Genomic DNA, 6804 nt, shown 5'->3' on the forward strand with positions numbered 1-6804 from the left:
CAGGTCCTGTCATTCTTTCAAAGGACAACTGGTATACTCTCTCTGGTTGCTACATCCTCCCTACCACACAAGCTGAGCAAATTCTTTTAGATTTCCATAATTTGGTTCATATAGGCTACGGACCCCTACTAGGCCTTCTCCAACCCATATATTACTCTCCCCACATGGGCAAGTTACTAAAACAAATTACTCAAAATTGTCCTTTGTGTACTCATTGCTCCAATCAAGCTGGCCTCCAAGTTTGGTCCTTTCCCACCCACCAGGCCAGAGGATACACTCCTAGCCAGGATTGGCAAATTGACTTTACTCACATGCCTCCCCACAAAAGGACATGCCATCTTCTAAACTTAGTAGATACCTTTTCAGGTTGGATTGAGGCTTTTCCCTGCACTTCAGAGGATGCTACAGCAGTAACACATGCTCTTACCTCAGAAATCATCCTTCATTTTGGCCTACCTACCAATCACTCACTTGCCTGTGAGCTGCTCCCCTGCAAGCCCACAGGCTGCAGCCCCTTTGAGTTTCTGTATGGCAGACCCTTCACCCTCACATCTCTCTCTTTCAGCTCATCACCTTTAGGCCAGTATCTCGCTACTCTTTCACTCATTAGGGATCTTCTTAGGGAGCAGGCCAACCTTCTAGTACCTCATCCTCTCCCCACCACGCTCTCAGACTTTAAACTGAGCCCGGGACAGCAAGTGTATATTAAGACCTGAATCCCAAAGCCCCTCTCGCCAGGTTGGGAAGGGCCTTATACAGTACTTCTCACCACCCCAATGGCAGAAAAGTACTAGGAAAGGCCCCTTGTTATCACTTATCCTTGGTAAAATGAGCACCTGAGACTTTACCTAAAGAATCTGTTAACATCAAGCCAAAGAGGTTCCTCTACTGAACCCCCAACCCAACATCTCTTCACACTTCGTCCATTTTAGGACCCACAAAACTAAAAATCTCCAGGACCTCCACTCTTCCCGCAATCCCAGAAAAAGGATGATCTTTCCCCCAGTGATTATCCTCTCACTCTTGCAGGCCCGCTTCGTGTCCTTTGCACAAGAGCTACTATTACACTATCTGTTCTAGTACTTGCTACAGGATTGGCCAGTGCTGTCCCAAAGAAGTGCAACATTATAGGAAGATTTCTCCTGGCACTCCTTTACTTCCTATCAGTAGGATGCTTAATAATTTCATTGTGGCAATGTGCCCTTTAAATTCTTTTGGTTCCCTAGCCCTTCGCATCCTCCCCATGTGTTTCCTCCTATCTCAATGCTCCCCCTTACCTGGAACATGGAGGTTCCAGGTCTGCAGGGACAACACAGTCCTCAATGAATCAGACTGGCCCCCAGGCAACTTATCTGTCTCCCACGTCACAAGAAACTTTCTGTGGTCACCCCCTCCCTGTCGATGCAGCCCACAATGTTTCCACAAATGTCTCTTTGCTTTCCTCTAAACTCACCTCAGTGGGGACTGTCAGCATTGTGTGGGGCCTGCCCACACTCTGCCTTAATAACACCACCAAATGCTACCACTCACGTACCCCCTCCTCATCCATGCCCTACAACTGGAATATATTTCCTTTGTAAAACTATGCTATCCTGTTGCCTGCCCCCAACACAATTTCTTGTAATTTCTTTCATATACTTCTTTGGCTCCTCCTGGACATCCCCGTCCTGACAGATGGAGGGATGGAGATGGGACTAGGACTAACTTTGGCCCCCTCCCTCAGTAAGTGTCCCCTGCTCCCACAGGGCACTAATTGTACCTCTTTAATTAGGGCAGGAATCCTTCCTTCAACTGGGACTGGCATAGTGGGCCTTGCTACTGCCTCTCAATTCTATCAAAAACTCTCTGAACTAAGTATAGATAAACATCTCCTCCCTCCAGCAACAGGTCACCTCACTCTGGACAGTTGATTTACAGAACCATCGGGCCTTTGAATTCCTTATAGCTGAGAAGGGAGGCATCTGCCTCTTCTTGGGGGAGGAAAGCTGATATTACATAAATAGATCTAGGTTGATCCAAAAGAACTTAAACCATTTCACTGAACCCTTGGATACCCTCTTATGCCCCTCCTAGGACCCCTAACTCTGCCTCATCCTATTTTTTGGTCCCCGTCTCCTTTGGTGTTTCTCTAATTTCCTGCAGGAACGAATGCAGGCTTTCATCAACCAAAAGGTCACTAAATTGTTCCTGCGAGGATATCGGTCCCTCAGAATCAGTGACTCTTCCCCGGAGGAATACAGCCTCCCCACACGAAACCAATATCCTGCCACCTAATGGTTTTACCTGCCAACATAAATCTTTTATTTTTCTTCCATATCTTCGCCCATGCCCAGCAGGAAGCAGCTTCAGAAGAACAAGACCTTTGCCCCTTTTTCCCTTCTCCCTATACTTAAAAGGCAGGAATGATGGATTTTGGACGTGAACAGCACCATTGTGCACATAATAAGTGCAAAATAGCCGCTGGCCTTATTTTCCACTCCAGCACTAAACCCCTCCCCCCTCCCTTTACGAGAAGCCTCCTGACTTAAACAGAAACCCTTCTGCCCAGGGTACAATTCTCCACCTTGGTTGCATAGTTTCCACATTAGCATAATGCCACTCCTTGATGGTATCAGTCAGCCCTCTGTGCACTATATTAGCTCTCCTACCCCCATACCTGGTCCTGTCCCCCATTTTGAGGGCAGCCCTGGGCTGCCTGTCACTTTGAGCACAGCCTGGCAGATTCTTTTCCTTTAATAAAGCCTGAAGAGTACCCAGCATCTCAGCTCACTTTCTTTCACATATATTTTATACATTCATGACACACTTCTTAATTTTTTTTTGCTATTTCTAGGATATGCCATTCTTCTGCAAGTTTTTAACAACTGTCACAAATCTCCAAAAAGTTTTCCAATATATTTATTTATTTATTTATTTTTTCTTTTTGTCTTTTTCCGTGTCTGGCAACGGACCGCAACCCTCAGTGTCGTGCCCGTACCGGACCGGGACCGCAACCCTCGGTGCTGTACCCGCCCCTCGCTCAGCCAGTGAGCGGGAACCGGTCTGTATGTGGAATCCGAACCCTCGGCGGGAGCGCCGCCACGCTTCCCAAGCGGCACACTGTAGCAGTGCGCCACCGGGCCGGCCCCCAATATATTTATTTTTAAAAATCCATGTATAAGCAGACGCATGCAGTTCAAACTCACGTTGTACATGTTTAAGCTTCCACCAGTCAGCTTCAAGCACTACCTTTTGGCTCCTAGCTATTCCTAACAAACAACCTTATTCTACATTCTCTTTCCCTTTCTCCCATTTTTTGGTGGATTATATTATTTCTACATTGTCAGACTATATAACATCTACAAATTATTCTATCACCATTATACCCATCTTTTAATCTTGGTAATACACACAAATATATTCAATGCTCACCACCTGAGCCTACATTGAAGATTTTCTAATGATTTCTTGGTTTTCTGAAACTTGTTCTCTAGTACATCCTTCAGGAAGAATTCATGGGGAGAATATGCCTTATAAATGTCTATCAATGCCCTGAATTCTTTTAAGGCAGTTTAGTGAGATACGAATCATTTTATTTCCTTATTTTAAAAAAATGTTGCTTTGTTTTATCTAGCATAAAATGTTGCTGCCAAAAAATCTGATCCAATCTGATTTTCTTTTCAAGGGCCTTGGTCTTTTTTTCCATGGGTTCATTAAGGTTTTTTCCTTTATTTTCAAAATCCAACAATTTCACAAGACTCCATCTCAGTGTTAACTGTTCTGGGTTGATTACCCCAGATTCACGGAATGCCTTTCAACACATGTAGATTTTAAACCTGTAATGTTAAGTGTTCTTGAATTGTAATTCTAATAGTTGCTCCGGTCCACTGCTTTAGTTTACTTTTTTTTTATTGTGGTAAAATAAACATAATCACTTTTTAATATATAATCACTTTTAAATATATAATCCAGTGGCATTAAGTATATTCACGGGTTATATACCCATCACCACTGTGCTTTGGTTTACATTTGGGCAACTCCCTTTATATATATATATATCTGGCCCTCTTTGCCCGTCTTGTCGCCTCTTGACTCCTTTTTAAAAATGTTTGATTTTCCTCACTTTTCTCCTTTCTATTCTCTATTTCTCTTATTGTGTTTTCTGTGATATATATCCACTCTTGTGTTTTAATTTAATAATTTTAGAACATCTCCTTTTTCCTAATCTTTCCTGAGTTCTGTCAGCTCTCATTTCACATCCTTCTGTGGTCTAGCCATCTCTCCTTTTATTTCTGATTTATGTGGCTCTTTCAAAGATTTCACCTTTTCCTTAATTTCTCTTAGCTCATTCTAAAATATTTACAGAATTTTTATCTGCTTTATGGCCACATTTTTTCTGGTGTTTTCATAATATGATGTAATATTTGATGGCTTATAAAACTATTCTCCTACCATTGGACATTTGTTATTTCTAATTTTCACAAGTATAAAATTACACTGTGATCAAAAAGCTTTGATTCTGGGCCGGCCCGGTGGCACACTGGAGAGTGCGCCGGCGCTCCCGCCGAGGGTTCGGATCTCATGTGGAGACCGGTTCCTGCTCACTGGCTGAGTGTGGTGCAGGCACAACACCAAGGGTTGCGATCTTGTTGCTGGTCCCCGGTACAGGCGCGACACCGAGGGTTGCGATCCCATTGCCGGTCCCCGGTACGGGCGCGACACCGAGGGTTGTGATCCCGTTGCCGGTCCCCGGTACGGGCGTGACATAGAGGGTTGCGATCCCGTTACCGGTCAGTAAAAAAGACAAAAAGGAGGAAAAAAAAAAAAAAAAGCTTTGATTCCATCTCCATTTGCTTAGGAGTTTCCTTGAAAAGGTCAAAGAGCATACATATTTTTGTCTCAACATACTCTGACAAACTGCTTTCTAGAAGTTATACAAATTTATATTCCCATAAGTAATTAAGAATGTTTATCTCGCTGTAGTCTAGTCAACAGTATACTATCTTAGAGGTTTAAAAATAATTTCACTGTTTTAATATTTCTTTAATTACTAGTTAATTTTTTTTTCATATAAGCCATTTGTGGTTGCTCTTTTGTGATCATGAGTTCATGTCCTTTGCTCACTTCCTATCAGGATAGTGATGTTTTTATTTCTTGACTTGTGAGAGATGAACACACTCCCCAAAGGCACAGATCACACTTTACGTGCAAAGCCTAATAGGCCTAGCTTGGATTTCCTCACCCAATTCTTTATTCTATTTGAAATAGAATTTAAATGAGCATTTACCCCATATAAACCACATACAAAACATTTCACTAGACTCAGGAAGAAGTCCTGCCTTCCAAGGAGTTATTTTGTTTCTCACCAAAATAATATATTCTCACAAGACCGTGAGAAACAAAACAATACAAAATATGTAAAATTAAGAATTTGAGATTGTGTTTGAATGAAACATGTCTAAACTTCAGGTAGAAGGTGGTAGAGCTAGGCATCAATTACTTTCAACAGAATGTAATTTTTGGCAGTGGGAAACACTTTGACAGAGAGAAATGGAAAGTACAAAGCGGTCATTAAAATGCACAAATAACAAGTAACAATTTAGGCCACAAGCTACCTTACTTACTCCCTTCCCAATATAACTATCAGGAACCTGACAAAACCATCAAACGTTCACAAAATCATAACAGAATTGATAAAATTGTTCAACATTTTTTTTCTTTGACAATGTAAAAATAAGTTTTTAAAAATTAAGTTGTGTGCTGGCTGGCTGACTCAGTTAGTGAGAGCACAGCTTTGTAACACCAAGATCAAGGGTTCAGATCCCTTTACTGGTCAGCCAAAAATAAAAATAAAAACAAAAAATAAAGGTGGAGAATAAAATCCTACTCCCATTCTCACCTGCAAATATTGTGCGCCTACCACAGTACATTTTACCCTTCAACATAAGCATGCAGTATGTAATGGCAGGATCTGAAGCAGCCATCTTGGTCCATAAGATGGAGCTGCCTGAGGATGGCAGAGCAACAAGATAGAGCATGGGCCCCTGACAACTGTGTGTTGCAAGGCCACCTGATCAGCTCATACTTTTACACAGGAAAGAAATAAACTTTTTTTTTTAAGGCCACAATTATTTTTTAGTTTCTCCATCACAGTAACCAAACCCATACTTTAATGTAAATTTCAGGCTGAGGAAGGCCAGGGCGGACTTTGTAAATACAATGGCATATACCGTAGACCCCCGGTGGATGCCTGAAACCGCAGATAGTACTGAATTCTGTATATACTATGTTTTTTCCTATACATCCATACCTGTGATAAAGCTTAATTTATAAATTAGATACAGTAAGAGATTAACAACAATAAAAGTAGAATAATTGTAACAATATACTGTAATAAAAGTAATGTGAATGTGGCCTCTCCCTCTCTCTTAAAATATATTAATATTTTCAGACCTCAGGTGACTGCAGGTAACTGAAACCACAGGAACGCAAAGCTGAGGACAAGAAGGGACTACTGTAAAATGTTTTTGAGGGGAAAAAAGACCAGTTAAATTAGAGCAGTGGCAGTGAGAGTAAAAACACGAAGAAAGGCCGGCCCGGTGGCGCACTGCTATAGTGTGCTGCTTGGGAAGCGCGGCGGCGCTCCCGCCGAGGGTTCAGATCCTATATAGAGACCGGTCTGCTCACTGGTTGAGCGCAGTGCGGGCGCGACACCGAGGGTTGCGATCCCGTTGCTGGTCCCGGTCCAGTACGGAGGCGACACTGAGGGTTGCGATCCGCTGCCGGACACGGAAAAAGACAAAAAGGAAAAAAAAAAAAAAAAAA

This window comes from Galeopterus variegatus, unplaced genomic scaffold, assembly GCF_000696425.1.
Source record: "Galeopterus variegatus unplaced genomic scaffold, G_variegatus-3.0.2 Scaffold545, whole genome shotgun sequence".
In the NCBI taxonomy this organism is placed as follows: domain Eukaryota; kingdom Metazoa; phylum Chordata; class Mammalia; order Dermoptera; family Cynocephalidae; genus Galeopterus; species Galeopterus variegatus.